This window comes from Lithobates pipiens, unplaced genomic scaffold (assembly GCF_037356315.1).
Source record: "Lithobates pipiens isolate NorthernLeopardFrog02 unplaced genomic scaffold, aLitPip1_a1.2 Scaffold_13, whole genome shotgun sequence".
NCBI classification, from domain to species: Eukaryota; Metazoa; Chordata; class Amphibia; order Anura; family Ranidae; genus Lithobates; species Lithobates pipiens.
In genome coordinates, this window is record NW_027507718.1 from 67,732,303 (window position 1) to 67,749,877 (window position 17,575).

Below are 17,575 nucleotides of genomic sequence, written 5' to 3' on the forward strand. Positions count from 1 at the left end.
GAGCCCAAAGGGTGGCACACTGGCTATTGAACTTTCTCTTTTATAGTGCCGTTGTATGTGTTGTACATCAGCGCATTCTTGATGTTCAGAATTTCCGACAAGATTTGTGTGACCGTGTATGCAAGACAAGTTTGAGCCAACATCCGTCAGAAAAAAAAACGGATTTTGTTGTCGGAATGTGCGATCGTGTGTACGCGGCATAAGAGTTGGGGTGCTATTTGGTTTCAGGGAACTATAGTAAATTTGATTTTGGGAGTATTTTTTACCAGCGCTATAGTGAATACCGTTTTAGCGCTAATTAGCACCACAGTGCTATTGTAAATGACCCCCAATAATAGTACATACATAGATGCATCGATGTAGATACCAGGAATTTCCCAACCAGAGGTTCTAGCCCCAATGTTTTGGGGACTCAGAGTCGGATTTACAGTAGGTGACTGATATCAGAGCGAATTTCTGGACACAAAAGCCCCGCCCACAGGAATCTCCCAACTAAGCCGGATCACACACACAGAGAGCGGTATAAATAACTTGTATATGATTTTATAACCAATGTTTCCTGTGGATCAATAAAAAATGTTAGTATGACGTGTCAGTCTTAGTGCATGTCTATATTTATATTTAATTAGGATATTAAATCCTTCAACAGGAAAAAAGAGTATATGCTTACATAAGAAACTTCTTTTAAATGGATAACTGGGAGCCTATAATTTCATGCAGCTGACAGCAATGATTATCTAGGCTTTGTAGAGCCAAAGTCAGGTCTCTGAAAGTAAGGCCGCGTACACACGCGGGGACTGTTCGCTCAACTTTGTCCGTCAAACAGTTTCAGCGAACAGTCCGCTCAAAATTAGCATGGACGGACTTGCCCACACACAACGAACGAACAGTGCGCGATGACGTGAACGGCACGTACGACGGGACGGAAAATACGACGTCCTATACACTGCATTACAACTTTCGGCGTGTAAATCCTTTCTGAGCATGCGCGGAACTTAGTTTGACGAACAAGCCTACACACGAGGGGACTGTTCGCTGAAACCAAGTTTCAGCGGACAGTTTTTCGGAATTTCCGAAAAACTTTGTTCAGCAGACTGTTCGCTGAAACTGTCCGCTGAAAGCCCACACACGGGCGGACTGTCCGCCGAAACACTGTTCAGCGGACAAAGTTGGGCGAACAGTCCCCGCGTGTGTACGCGGCCTTAGGTAACATTAGGGCACGATATAGTTGTAAACAAGGCAGCCATCAGAAATTTTTGATCCCCTTACACAGCTTTAGGCCTGCCACACCCCCCCTCCCCCCGAGCCTGACCACAAACATTCACCTGTATATATGTCAGCCCCCCCACACACCTCTATATATGTCAGTGCCCCCCACACACCTGTATATATGTCAGCCCACCCACATTCACCTGTATATATGTCAGCCCCCCCACACACCTCTATATATGTCAGTGCCCCCCACACACCTGTATATATGTCAGCCCACCCACACACACCTGTATATATCAGCCTCCCTCACACCGGTATATATGTCAGCCCCCACACACCTGTATAAATGTCAGCCCCCCCCACACACATGTATATATGTCCGTGCCTCCCCCCACACACAAACACACACCTGTGTATATCAGCCCCCCTCACACCTGTATATATGTAAGCCCCCCACACTACTGTATATATATGTCAGCCACCCCACACATACCTTTATATATCAGCCCCCTCACACTTGTATATATGTCAGCTCCCCCACACACCTGTATATATGTCAGCCCCCTACACACCTGTTTATATCAGCCCCCTTACACCTGTATATATGTCAGCCCCCCATACACTTGTATATATGTCAGCTCCCCACACACACTTGTATATATCAGCCCCCCTCACACCTGTATATATGTCAGCCCTCCACACACCTGTATATATGTCAGCGCCCCCCCCCACACGCCTGTATATATGTCAGCAACCCCCACACGCCTGTATATATGTCAGCAACCCCCACACACCTGTATATATGTCAGCACCCCCCACACACCTGTATATATGTCATATGTCAGCACTCCCCCACTGTTATACCTAAAGGGTTCCACATGTACTGCCACTTTAAGGCTGGCTCCACCCAGGAGTGATGCCAAGGGTCAAGGGGTATAGTAGCCATCTTGGACACATGTAAGAGCTAATAAGATGTACTGTCCTGAGATGCATGTTGCAGTGTACAGTGAGTACTGGAAATAAACTTCCATTGTTCCAGACCAGAGTCTTGTGTCTCTCACAACACAGAGGATATAACAGTGGCGACGAGGATGGGATTTACAAAGTGTCTATCAGTCTGAGAGAGAGACAAAGGCATTGTGGATTGTTACCTGGATAAAAGCAATCACAGATCCCAGCAGGAAAATGTCATTGATCGGGACATTAAGTGAATTTGATGGAGAACAGACATCCTGGAGTTCCTGGGTGGAGAGACTGGAACAGTATTTCAGTGCAAATGCCATCCCAGGTGAAAGGCAAGTAGCAGTATTTGTGACAGTGGTCGGTGCTCAGACATATGACACTCTCAGGGATCTCCTTTCCCCTGTAAAACCAGCAACTAAGACATTGGCAGAGCTCCTGACACTGTTAGAGGGTCACTTCCAGCCTAAACCACTAGAGATTGCAGAAAGATTTCGTTTTTATCAGAGGCAGCAGCAGCCAGGTGAAGAAATTAAAGCTTATGTGCTCGCCCTTCGCAGACTAGCCTCTACCTGTTCTTTTGGGGAGTACCTACCTACTGCACTGAGAGATAAGTTTGTCATGGGACTGAATTGTGACTCTAGCCAAAAGAGACTGTTAACAGAGAAAGACCTTACCCTTGCAAAGGCAATTGAGATAGCTTCAATGATGGAAATGGCTGTGAAAGATACAGAGGAATTGAACCCCCAGGGCAGAAGAGAAGAGGTGAAACAAGAAGTTTTCAGAACAGCAGTCAAGCCCACAGTTGCAAACTGGAAATACAGACCTCCACCAAGCCGGGGGTCAGCTTGCTACCGTTGTGGGAATACAGACCATGATCACAAAGTCTGCAGGTTTAAGGATCAGACCTGTCATAACTGTGGTAAAACAGGACATCTGAAACGAGTTTGCCGGAGCAAGAAGGTGCGAGATAAACAACCTCTGAACCCCAAGACAAAGACCTATATGGTGGGAAGATATACATCATCATCTGAGTCAGAGGATGAGGAAGTGCTCCACAGTTTAGACATACATCATATGCATTCAGCACCCTCTGCAATGACTGTAGAGGTAACCATTGAGGGAAAGAAACTAAAGATGGATGTAGACACAGGAGCAGCAGTTTCAGTTATCACTCAGAAACAATGGAGACAACTTCAGACCCGAACAACTGTCCGCCCAACGCCAATCAAACTGCAGACATACTCAAAGCAGATACTCCACCCACTGGGTTATGCAAAAGTGCAGGTATTGTACAAGGGTCAGACAAAGAGACTGCCATTATATATACTAGAGAATGGGGGACCCCCTCTCTTTGGGAGAGACTGGATTGCTCACTTTGGAATGCCAGACATCGCTATAAATCCCTGTAACACTGTGACAATTCCATTAGGAGATAATGAGGGATGGGTGGTGTCCCTGAAGCAGCGGTTCCCAAAGATCTTTGATGACCAGTTGGGGAAAATAAAGCATGACTGTGTGAGACTCAAGCTGAAACCCAACGCCCAGCCTAAGTTCTTCAAAGCTCGCACAGTACCTTTCGCACTCCGAGCAGGAGTGGAAGCAGAACTAAGTCGGCTGGAGGAACAAGGTGTCATCTCAAAGGTAGAGCACAGCGAGTGGGCATCACCTGTTGTACCAGTGAAGAAAGCGAATGGGGACTTGCGCATTTGTGGCGATTTCCGCATGGCACTGAACTCCCAACTGGAAATAGACCAGTACCCTCTACCCAGAGTAGATGACATTTTTGCCTCTCTTGCAGGAGGTCAAAAGTTCACCAAGCTTGATCTCAAACAAGCATATTTACAGTTTGAGGTCCATCCTTCTTCCCGCAAGTTTCTGACCATCAACACCCACAAGGGACTGTATGAGTACAATCGGATGGTGTTTGGTGTAGCCTCTGCCCCAGCCATTTGGCAACGGAAGATGGATGAGATTTTGGCGGACATTCCTTTAACTCAGTGCCTGTTAGATGACATGCTCATCACGGGACGGACGGACCAGGAACACAAGCAAAACGTGGAGCTTGTGTTGGAAAGACTCCAAGAGCAGGGTCTGAAAGTGAACTTAGCAAAATGCCAATTCATGGTGCCAAAATTGGAGTTTTGTGGCCACCTTGTGGATGCAGACGGTATACACACCACAGAAGCCAAGGTTGATGCCTTAGTCAAAGCTCCTGCCCCAACCAATGTCCAGCAGCTGCGATCATACCTTGGCTTGCTGAACTATTACCACAAATTTCTGCCAGATCTGGCACACACCTTGTTTCCGTTGAACAAGCTTTTGGAGAAACACTCCAGATGGGACTGGTCGGCTGCATGCCAACACGCTTTTGAAGTCTCTAAGCGGAAGCTGTTGGCGTCACGCATGCTTGTTCACTATGACCTCCAGAAGCCTCTGACCTTGGCTTGTGATGCCTCACCCTATGGTCTGGGGGCTGTACTGTCTCACATCTTACCTGATGGGTCAGAAAAACCAGTGGCATTTGCCTCCAGGTCTTTGACAAAAGCAGAAAGCAATTACTCTCACATTGACAAAGAGGCTCTTGCGCTGATATGGGCAATTAAGAAGTTTCATCTTTACCTGTATGGTAGGGAATTCACCATACTGACAGACCATAAACCACTCCTTCAGATCTTTAGCCCTGACAAAGGCATCTCTCAGACTACTGCGGCCCGCCTCCAACGCTATGCCCTGTTCTTGGGAGCGTACAGTTATAAAATCCAGTATCGCGGTCATGATGCCAATGCTAATGCGGACGCAATGTCCCGACTGACAGGGAGGTCAATGGACTCCTCTCCACCGGTCAAGAGTTGTCGTTACACCAGCCTGTCCTTCTTGTCTTCTGGGGAGATAGCAGCCCATACAGCCAAGGATACCTTTCTGAAAACAATACTCTCCTGGGTACGGTCCGGTTGGCCTGCAACCGTCACACAGGATTATGAACCTTATTTCCGTAGGCGTATGGAATTAACTGTGGCTGGTAACTGTGTTTTATGGGGAGACCGAGTGATCATTCCACAGACCCTCCGGAGACACATTCTGGACTTGCTACATACTGGTCATCCCGGGGGCACACGTATGAAACAAAAGGCCCGAGGCTATGTGTGGTGGCCAAACTTAGACTCGGATATCACAACATATGTGAATGCTTGTGCTGGATGTGCACAAACTGCAAGAGACCCTCCTCGAGGGTGCGTCCAGCCCTGGACTTGGCCCACGGTTCCTTGGTTTCGACTACACTTGGACTTTGCAGGTCCAATCAGAGGACACACCTTCTTGATCATAGTGGATGCCCATTCAAAGTGGCCTGAGGTCATTCCTGTTACTCAGCCAACAACTAAGGCAACAGTTTCCATACTGTTACATCTCGCTGCTACATTTGGATACCCCAGAGAAATCGTCACAGACAATGGTGCACAATTCACCAGTCAGGAGTTTCAGCATTTCTTGACTGCCCACAACATCAAGCACAAGTTGACCGCACCTTACCACCCAGCTACAAATGGTCAAGCAGAGCGGTTTGTGCAGACTTTTAAACGCTATTTCAAAGCTACAGTGGCTACAAATAAACAGCAGTCCCTGTCACCCCAGCAGCTGGACTCCTTCCTTTCTGCTTACAGAAACACACCACATGCAACCACCGGGAAAACTCCAGCAGAACTCCTTCTGGGTCGGCAGCCATGGACTGTTTTGGACATGCTCCGCCCACAAACAGTCCAGGAACATGTACTGCAGTCCCAAGACAAGATGGTCAAACACCATGAGATCCCCCGATTCACAGCCCAACAAAAGGTATGGGCCCGATCTTATAGGGCTTCCAACACCCGTTGGCTTCCTGCTGTCATTGCAGAGACTTTGGGACCCAAGATGTATAGGGTCTGCCTGGAAGATGGTTCTATTTGCAGAAGGCATGCGGACCAACTGCGCCCTCGTTTTCAACTGCATGAATCCCTGACGCCGGCTGAACCACCAGTGTTGCAAGGAACTGCTCCCAGCGGATCAGGATGCATGGGAACTGATGATTGGGGGGACTCTGATCTTTTGAACTCAGCTCCAACAGAGCCCTCCAGCCCTGGTCCGGAGGTTGGTTCACCCACTGAGCTGGGGGATCCCTTCTTGGCACCGCCAGTGCCCATTCCAGTCGACCCTGTTTCCTCCGATCCCGAGTCGACGGGTGCCCGCCCTCAACGACACTGTCGCCCTCCTGACCGGTTTCAGCTTCAAGACCGGTTACGAGACTTTCGACGGGGCCGCCGAAAGTGATCCAATGACATTGTATCCCCGCAACTGTCCCTGGAATCTTCCTCTCACATTTGGATGCAGGAAAAGTCCTGTGCATCTCCTGTGTTTGGAGGACTGTTATTGGACAGTTATTAGTTAATGTTTTGTGCCTTTTCTCGTTTTGTTTTTGTTTTGTTTTTGTTTTTTTTTGTTTTTTAGGGATGGATGGAAGGTGTTATACCTGAAGGGTTCCACATGTACTGCCACTTTAAGGCTGGCTCCACCCAGGAGTGATGCCAAGGGTCAAGGGGTATAGTAGCCATCTTGGACACATGTAAGAGCTAATAAGATGTACTGTCCTGAGATGCATGTTGCAGTGTACAGTGAGTACTGGAAATAAACTTCCATTGTTCCAGACCAGAGTCTTGTGTCTCTCACAACACAGAGGATATAACACCCACACACCTGTATATATGTCAGCACTCCCCCACACACCTGTATATATGTCAGCCCTCCACACACCTGTATATATGTCAGCGCTCCCCCCCACACACCTGTATATATGTCAGTGCCCTCACACACACCTGTATATATGTTAGCCTCCCCCACACACCTGTATATGTGTCAGTTCTCCCCCACACACCTGTATATATGTTAGCCTCCCCCACACACCTGTATATATGTCAGCCTCCCCCACACACCTGTATATATGTCAGCCTCCCCCACACACCTGTATATATGTCAGCGCCCCCACACACACCTGTATATATGTCAGTGCTCCCCCACACACCTATATATATGTCAGGCTGCCCCACACACCTGTATATATGTCAGCCTCCCCCACACACCTGTATATATGTCAGCCTCTCACACACACCTGTATATATGTCAGCCCCCCACACACCTGTATGTCAACCCCCTACACACCTGTATATATGGCAGCACCCCACACCTGTATATATGCCAGCCCCCCCCACACACACCTGTATATATGCCAGCCCGTCCCCTGCTATCTACATGGATGCATCTATGTATGTATTAATAAGTGTACTTTAACATGTTCTTATATTTTCTTCTTTTTTTTTTTCAATTTTCTTTCTTTTGTTTTGCATATGTACTTTTCTTTTTTGCAGATTTTTCTTTGTATCTATTTTACTAGAAATAAAGTCCACGCATTTTCCTGAAGAAGCCATAAGGTGAAACATGTAGAATGATTGCGTGGAAAACTGTATGAAGGAAGTGACTTTTTTAATGTTTTTCTTTTTTGTAATAAAAATACATATTTTTTTATTAAATTTAGTGTGATTTATACATTTGTATTAATAAGCACCCTTAAAGTCGCATACTCCCCAATATGCTTTTTCTTCCTTGTAAAACAACTCATTCAGTTTAAAATAGAAATGAAAGGCAAAACATTTTTGTATAGATTAAAAAAAAATGATAAATACCTTTTTTTACATTTTTTTAAAATAAGTGATCACATTCCCTCTGTTTTCATCTGCATAAGAGCTGGGGGAGGAGAAGCAGTAGTACACTGAACTTCCCAGTGAATAGGAAAGCAGTGTGTGTGTGTGTGTGTGGGGGGGCAGTTGGGTCAGGACAAGTCTGATCATTGGTGGAGAGCAGGCTGAGTTCCCATCATAGCTATAGAACTGACTACAATGTGCTCTCCTGATTAGTGTGGTCAGTTTTTGACTGGGCACAGGGGGGATTGGTAGGAACACTGGGGATTTCTCATAAAGGAAGCACTACAAAGAGAACAGAATGCTTTCTCATATGAGTACATGGTACAGCAGGCACACATCAGGAATATAAGGTGTCGGAGTAAAAAAATACTTTAACCACTCGCTGCCCGCCCACCGTCAAATGACAGCGGGGCAGCTTTCGTTGTGGGACAGCGTCATACGACAGCACCCCTTAACAGCCACTCTTGAACAACTGCGACAGCGCCGTGTTGCTAGGACACGGCGAGACCCCCCCAAACTCTGTAAAGAGCCACAGGTCACATGTAAACACGGAGATGCCGGTAATCAGCACAGAGTGCGTGGCGAGGAGAGCCGATCAGCACCATCTCCTCGCAGGGGGACATCTACACATGTAATCAGGGCACTGATCATCAGTGCCCTGATTGCAATACAGCACCAGTGCCATGAATACAATACAGCAATTAGTGCCCACCAATATTCACCAGTGCCAGCAATCAGTACCCTCCAGTGCCAGCAATCGGTGCCCACAAGTGAAGTCAGTGTTGCCTATCGGTGCTGCCCATCAATGTCCATCAGTGTCGCCCATCAGTGCCACACATCAGTGCCACACATCAGTGCCGCCTATCCATGCCGCCTATCAGTGCCCATCAGTGCCACATATCAGTGCCACCTATCAGTGCCCATAAATGCAACATATTAGTGCTTCCTCATCAGTGCCACCTAGACAGTGCGCATAAGTGCCGCCTCATCAGTGCCCATAAGTGCCACCTCATCAGTGCAGCCTATGAGTGACCATCAGTGCTGCCTCATCAGCGCACATCAGTGATGGAGAAAAATTACTTATTTACATGATTTACTGACTGAAACTAAGAAAAACATTTTTTTTTTTTATTATTATTTTTTAAATAAAAACACCAGCCGTGATTAAATTGTCATTCAAAGTGTGACAGCGCTGAATATGGAAGTGGTTAAGTACGTTTCACATTTAAACCTTTATATTTTGATGTTGTTTATGTCTGTTAAACCTTTTAAAATATTTCTTGCAGTTTTCTTTTTATTTATTTATTTTCAATAAATGATATTTAAAAATGACTGAGCTGAATTTTTGGATGCTTTAACTATGCCTCTCTGAATAAGCTACTTTAGTGTAACGTTTGATATTCCAGCCTCAGCATGGCAGTGAATGATACAGATATATTTGAAAAGGTCAGAATCACAACAGCAGATGCTTTGAATGGTGCATGTTTCTATGAAAGCACATAATGGTAATGTGTTTGTGAAGGGTTAACTGCTCATTTGACCTGCTCAAGCAAAGGTTACTCTCAGCTTGCTGATGCTTAAAGAGGAGTTCCCCTAAAAAAAAAAAAAAAAAAAAAAATGTCAGCAGCTACAAATACTGCAGCTGCCGACTTTTAATAATCGGACACTTAACTGTCCCAGGGTCCAGTGATGTGGGGGAACAAAGCCCCGCTCGTTCCCCCCTCCGCTCGGCGGCACCCACTGTGCATGCGTGAGTGGCGCCATGCGCTGTGATTGGCCACGCAGTAATTTGGGACCTGTCACGTGTCCCAGATGACTGACAGGAGGGAGGGGACAGAGCTGAGCCCTTCCTGCGCTGAGGGGAAGTGACGTCAAGAGCCCAGGCACTGAAGGAGGCAGACTACGAGGGACCCCCTAGCAACAGGCATTTAGTGAGTTAAAAAAAAAAAAAAATCTAAATATATTTTTTTTATTTTTTTTAGGAGTTTTGATGATTTATTTTTTTATGTGCAACACCACTTTAAGTTGTTATCCTGCAAGATGGAAAATCTCTATGCAGCGTGAGACTGCTTGCATCACACACAGCATTTCCATTTCTGTAACTTTTAGAAAGCCACATTCAATTTACAGCAATTCTCTGCATATAGGGCTAGAAATTAACAATCTGTTATTGCTTTTTTTATATATATATATATATATATATATATATATATATAAATATAAAGGCCCATTCATATTTCTCAAGACCATTGCTGTGCATATACAATTGTTGGGTAACACAAGCTACAGTAAGTGAATATGATGCATTGTGGCGCACAGCAAAGCAGGTGCATTGTTGGCTATATCAAAGATATTGATACCACAGTAATGAACTTGTTACAGTGTGTTGCAGTTATGTTTATACATTTTGCACAAATACATATGTGTGAATGGGCCCTAAAACTAGACTTTTTACTTTTATACCAATTTCCCTACCTCAGTGGATCACTAACCTCAATCGAGAAATATAAGACTTCATTGGCTGCATGCCTTCTCCAGATCAGTTACTTCCTAGGGAGTGGGGAGTGCAGGGTTCATAGGACAACTCAGGAACTTTTGCTGCTGAAAGATACAAAGTTAAGTTCATCTATTTCTATACCTACAGGTAGTGATGGACGAACTTCCGACGGGACGTTTCGCGAACGCGAAACGCGAACGGACACAAACGTTCGCGAAAACGACCGTTCGCCGCGGGCTCCATTGACTTCAATGGGAGGCGAATTTCGCAAACCTTTAGGTCGAATTTGCGGCCACGGGGTAATTATTAGGGGGTAGCACGTAGTCCCACCACCTGGACAATAGCATAATACATGTATGAGGTGAATTTGGGATCGATAACTACAAGCATTTTTTTTTATTTGGGAAATTGTTCTGACAATTCAGGACTATGGAGCTAATGAAGGCAATGGAGGAGAGGGAAGGTCAGGGACCAGGGTAGGCAAACAAGAGGGTGCAGGAGATACAGAGCACTGACAGCAGCACCGTAATACAGAGCACTGACATCAGCACCGTGACATACAGCGCTGACAGCAGCTCCGTGACATACAGCGCTGACAGCAGCTCCGTGACATACAGCGCTGACAGCAGCTCCGTGACATACAGCGCTGACAGCAGCTCCGTGACATACAGCGCTGACAGCAGCTCCGTGACATACAGCGCTGACAGCAGCTCCGTGACATACAGCGCTGACAGCAGCTCCGTGACATACAGCGCTGACAGCAGCACCGTGACATACAGCGCTGACAGCAGCTCCGTGACATACAGCGCTGACAGCAGCACCGTGACATACAGCGCTGACAGCAGCTCCGTGACATACAGCGCTGACAGCAGCTCCGTGACATACAGCGCTGACAGCAGCTCCGTGACATACAGCGCTGACAGCAGCTCCGTGACATACAGCGCTGACAGCAGCTCCGTGACATACAGCGCTGACAGCAGCTCCGTGACATACAGCGCTGACAGCAGCACCGTGACATACAGCGCTGACAGCAGCTCCGTGACATACAGCGCTGACAGCAGCTCCGTGACATACAGCGCTGACAGCAGCTCCGTGACATACAGCGCTGACAGCAGCTCCGTGACATACAGCGCTGACAGCAGCTCCGTGACATACAGCGCTGACAGCAGCTCCGTGACATACAGCGCTGACAGCAGCTCCGTGACATACAGCGCTGACAGCAGTTCCGTGACATACAGCGCTGACAGCAGCACCGTAAGCAGCCCCAGGAGGAAGTCAGCACAGCACAGGGATGGTGTGATCCCCTCATAATAAGAACCCCCAGGAGGAAGTCAGCACAGCACAGGGATGGTGGGAGCCCCTCATAATAAGAACACCCAGGAGGAAGTCAGCACAGCACAGGGATGGTGGGAACCCCTCATAATAAGCAGCCCCAGTAGAAATATGACACCGCTCAACCTCTTCAAAGAGGAGGGTAGGGGCATATAGTACGGTGTGCTTTTTTGGGTCAGGGAAGTGAGCCAAATGAATTAAGAAGGTCTGTGTGCTTGATTCCAAAAATTGTTTATAGACATATACATGGTCTACTGATCACATGTGTTGAATTCCTCCGAGATCCATGCCTCATTCATTTTTAGAAATGTGAGGTAGTTAACACTGTCGTGAGCTAGGCGAGTACGCTTATCGGTCACAATCCCCCCTGCTGCGCTGAACGTCCTTTCGGACAGGACACTGGATGAGGGGCAAGCCAACAGTTCGATTGCAAATTGGGCAAGCTCTGGCCAGAGGTCAAGCCTGCCCACCCAGTAGTCTAGGGGTTCATCACTCCTCAGAGCGTCCACATCGGCCGTTAACCCAATGTAGTCGGACACCTGACGGTCTAGGCGTTCCCTGATGCTGGATCCGGATGACACCTGTCGATGGGTCGGCTGAAAGAATGACCTCATATCCGAAGTCACCAACACATCTTCAAACCGGCCTCTTCTTGCAGGCGCTGTTGGATTGGTACCCGCAAATCCTTCTCTGGGAGTGGGAATTGCTCCTCTGCCAGCGCACGCAAAAGCAGAATGCAGCATTTCTCGAAGCAAGGCCTGGAAGTGCTGCATTCTGACAGCCCTCTGCGACGGCGGTAACATTTCCGCCATTTTGTGTTTGTACCGGGGATCTAAGTACGTTGCCACCCAGTACTGGTCCTTGACCCTCATGCTTTTTATACGGGGGTCCCTATTAAAACACTGGAGCATGAAGGCCCCCATTTGCACTCAAGCGGAAGGTATGTGGTGGTGGTGGTGTTGTTGGTGGTAGTGTCTTTGGGGGTGCACATAGCAGAGAGTGAAGAAGAGGGTGCAGATCGAGAGGATGAGGAGGGTGCAGAAGAATAAGGCTGAGTGAGCCACTCAACCAAGTCTGGTGCGTCCTTTAAAGTAATTGAACGCACCTTCTGCAACTTCCCACTTTGGCTCAAGGCTGTTGCTCCTGCCCTACCCCTACCACCCCTGCGGAAGGGCCTGCCTCTTCCTCTGCCTGTCATTTTTTAAATCACCCTGTGACAAAACTCTTAGTCCCTATACCGCTGAAGGACTGCTGCAGTATAGGGCAGCGGTCAGCAGTAGTGCACGTCAACCCTATGTATTGTGGACCGATAGCGGTCCTTACAGAACAGCAGACTGTACTGCACTCAGGCCTATGTACCGTAGCACCCTATACCAAGTTACCAGTCCTTATAAAAACTTTTGTGGACCAAGCAGGTTGTGTGTTAGTGTTTAGCAGACTGTGCGTCAGTCCCTATACCGCTGAAGGACTGCTGCAGTATAGGGCAGCGGTCAGCAGTAGTGCACGGCAACCCTATGTATTGTGGACCGATAGCGGTCCTTACAGAACAGCAGACTGTAACGCACTCAGGCCTATGTACCGTAGCACCCTATACCAAGTTACCAGTCCTTATAAGAACTTTTGTGGACCAAGCAGGTTGTGTGTTAGTGATTAGCAGACTGTACGTCAGTCCCTATACCAATGAAGGACTGCTGCAGTATAGGGCAGCGGTCAGCAGTAGTGCACGGCAACCCTATGTATTGTGGACCGATAGCGGTCCTTACAGAACAGCAGACTGTACTGCACTCAGGCCTATGTACCGTAGCACCCTATACCAAGTTACCAGTCCTTATAAAAACTTTTGTGGACCAAGCAGGTTGTGTGTTAGTGTTTAGCAGACTGTGCGTCAGTCCCTATACCGCTGAAGGACTGCTGCAGTATAGGGCAGCGGTCAGCAGTAGTGCACGTCAACCCTATGTATTGTGGACCGATAGCGGTCCTTACAGAACAGCAGACTGTAACGCACTCAGGCCTATGTACCGTAGCACCCTATACCAAGTTACCAGTCCTTATAAAAACTTTTGTGGACCAAGCAGGTTGTGTGTTAGTGTTTAGCAGACTGTGCGTCAGTCCCTATACCGCTGAAGGACTGCTGCAGTATAGGGCAGCGGTCAGCAGTAGTGCACGTCAACCCTATGTATTGTGGACCGATAGCGGTCCTTACAGAACAGCAGACTGTAACGCACTCAGGCCTATGTACCGTAGCACCCTATACCAAGTTACCAGTCCTTATAAGAACTTTTGTGGACCAAGCAGGTTGTGTATTAGTGTTTAGCAGACTGTGCGTCAGTCCCTATACCGCTGAAGGACTGCTGCAGTATAGGGCAGCGGTCAGCAGTAGTGCACGGCAACCCTATGTATTGTGGACCGATAGCGGTCCTTACAGAACAGCAGACTGTACCGCACCCAAGCCTATGTACCGTAGCACCCTAGACAGACCAAGTTACCAGTCCTGATAAAGAGCTTTGTGGAACAAGTGAGTTGTGAATGATTAGCAGACTGCAGCAGAAGGGCAGCAGTCAAGTATAATATTCTTTCTATATTTGGAAGAAAGAATATTATACGTGTACAAGCCTATTACCGTACCACTGATACCAGTCCTGAAAAGAACCTTTGTGGAACTAATAGTAACAGCAAGTCTTTAAAATTATCCTCACTGCCTGACACACTGCTTCCTGCCTGTCCCTATACAAATTGGCAAAAAAGAGTAGGCTGGAACGATTAGCTGGAATAGCTCTTTTGTGGACCTGATAGTAACAGCTAATGATGATGATGATGATGATGATGAAGAAAGACTAATCTGGCTGAGCTGTCCCTAAAATAGCAGCATACAGCGCTCTGTCCCTTTATCTAAACTGACAAAAGAAACTCAGGCTGCTGACCTAACACCTATACCAGTCCTGAAAAGAACTTTTGTGTACCAAATAGCTAGCGTTTTCTCTGTCCCTACTCCACACAGGATCCTTTCCCTACAGTGACAGAAGAAAGAATGTAAAATGGCCACCGGATCGGGTGTATTTATAGGTTAGGGGGAATGTCCAAGTGTCCATGAGCTGTCATGTCTCAATTGGTTGTCCTGTAACACATGATAAACGTGTCACGAAAGGTTAAAGTTCTTGTATACATTAAACACGTAAGTCCGCCGGGGCGAACGACGGAAAAAGGCGTTCGAACCCGCGGACGGCGAAAGTCGGAAATTCGCCGCGAAACGACCGCCGGGCGAAACGTTCGTCCATCACTACCTACAGGTTTGCTTTAATACTGCACCAGAGTGATTGTGCTTTGCTGTTCCTCCTTCAGTATACACTCAGCCATCTACTCAGGCTAACTGAACACAATACAGCCTCTGAGTGGCTTATCTTTTACCTGCTTCTTATCACAGTTGTTTAGCAAAGGTGTTGGCCTACAAATAAGCTACTAGATAGGGGAAGCTACAAACCTGGAAATAAACTTAAAAAAAATCTGTCTAATTAAATGGCTTTTTATAATAATGTATAAATGTTCCATGTATGTTCTTCTATTACATAGAATATTCCCCTTTTAAGAGCATACAGTATTTTCCACTGAATTTATAAAGAAGTAAAAATTATATTAATCTTGACTAAATTACATTAACGTTTCCAGGTTTGATTGAACGTAACCACTTGAAGACCAAGCCTTTTCTGGCACATTTTTTTTTTTTTTTTTACATGTTTAAATCAATATTTTTTGCTAGAAAATTATTTATAACCCCCAAACATTATACATATTTTTTTTAGCAGACACTCTAGGGAATAAAATGGCGATCTTTGCAATTTTTTATGTCACACTGTATTTGTGCAACGGTTTTTCAAACACAATTTTTTGTGAAGAAATAAACACTTTAAAGCGGAGGTCCACCCTAAAGTGGACCTTCCGCTCATTGGAATCCTCCCCCCCTCTGACGCCACAATTGGCACCTTTCAGGGGGGAGGGGGGGTGCAGGTACCTGTACAGTACAGGTATCTGCACCCACTTCCGGCGTAGATTCTGCAGAAGGCACGCCCCTTTCCGCAGAATCTACGCTCCTTTCCGAAAGTCCCCCGCTGCCTGCTGGGAAACACACGGATCCCAGAGGCAGCGGGGACTATCCTTATTGCGCAGCGCGACTCGCGCATGCGCAGTAGGGAACCAGGAAATGAAGCCGAAAGGCTCCACTTCCTGATTCCCATACCCAAGATGGCGGCGGCAGCACCCGAGAGACGATCGAGAGATCGGCTTCGGGTGCTGACATCGCGGGCACACTGGGCGGGTAAGTGTCACTATTTTAAAAGTCAGCAGCTGCAGTATTTGTAGCTGCTGGCTTTAAAAAAAAAAAAACGCGGACTCCCGGTGGACTCCCGGTGGACTCCCACTTTAATAAATTACAAATAAAAACACAATATATCGAAAAAATGTTTTCAATTTTTTGGGGAAAAAAACTATGGTACTTAAAGTGGTAGTAAACCCACTGACATATTTTTTGTTTTTTCACACCTGCAAGGCAAATGGCATAATGAGCTAGTATGCACCGCATACTAGCTCATTATGAAATACTGAACTTAGAACGAGCCCCCGACATCTCACCCGATACACGCCGAGGGAGCTAACATGTTCCCTCGGCGTGTCTTCTGGATATAGCGGCTCCAGCAGTGTGAGTGGCCGGAGCAGCGATACCGTCACTCCCACGCATGCGCACGGGAGATTTCTTTCTGGGGGGGGTCCGGCGTCTGCTGGGCTTCCAGACGAGAATCCCCTGTGCGCATGCACCGCTGCAGTCAGCGCCGCATTGCCAAGGGCATATCTCCTAAACCGTACAGGTTTAGGAGATTTTTTTTTACCTACAGGTAAACCTTATTATAGGCTTACCTGTAGGTAAAAGTTCAAATTAAGACTATACAATCACTTTAATCTCCGTAGGCGATGGTTTAAACTTTTTTACAGTTAGAGTTACAGAGGAGGTCTAGCACTAACATTATTGCTCTCACTCTAACATTCGTGGCAATACCGCACATGTGTGGTGCGAACTTCCTTTACATATGCGTGCGTGACTTGCATTCGCTTCTGCGTGCGAGCACAGAGTGATTGGGGGGCTCAATTATTTTTTTCCCTCATTTTATATATATATATTTTTTTACCCTGTCCCTTTAATTTTTTTTTTTTTTATCACTTTTATTCCTATTACAGCACCCAACCATAAGACACCAGGTCCAGATGGACTGCGAAATGAAATTTATACTGAATATGGAGAGATAATGTTGCCAGAAGTATTAGAGGTCTTAAAGGAGGCACTGAGAAAGGGAGAACTCCCAGCATCCATTACAGAGGCCACAATTATAGTTATATCTAAAGAGGGGAAGGATCCAACCTGCATCATATAGACCGATTTTTCTGCTTTGTACAGATGTTAAAAATTTGAAGAAAGTACTAGCGAACAGATTAAGTAAAGTAATTTACACCAAAGTGGCTTTATCCCGGGTAGATCAACATCATTAAATATTAGGAGACTATTCTTAAATCTACAAATCTCATCAGAAGAAATGGGTCCTAGTGCTATGCTGTCCCTCGACGCTGTCAAAGTGTTTGACAGCATCGAGTGGCAATACCTGTGGGAAACCCTATCGGCTTTAGTATTCATAAAATGGGTAAAGTTGTTGTATACAGACCCAAGGGCAAAATTAAGGATTAATGAAGGAGCCTCTGAATACTTTCTGCTGGCTCGGGGGATGAGAATGGGGTGTCCTCAATCGCCCCTTCTGTTTGGCAGTGGAACAACTGGCTATAGCTATTAGAACAGTAGGAGATATAG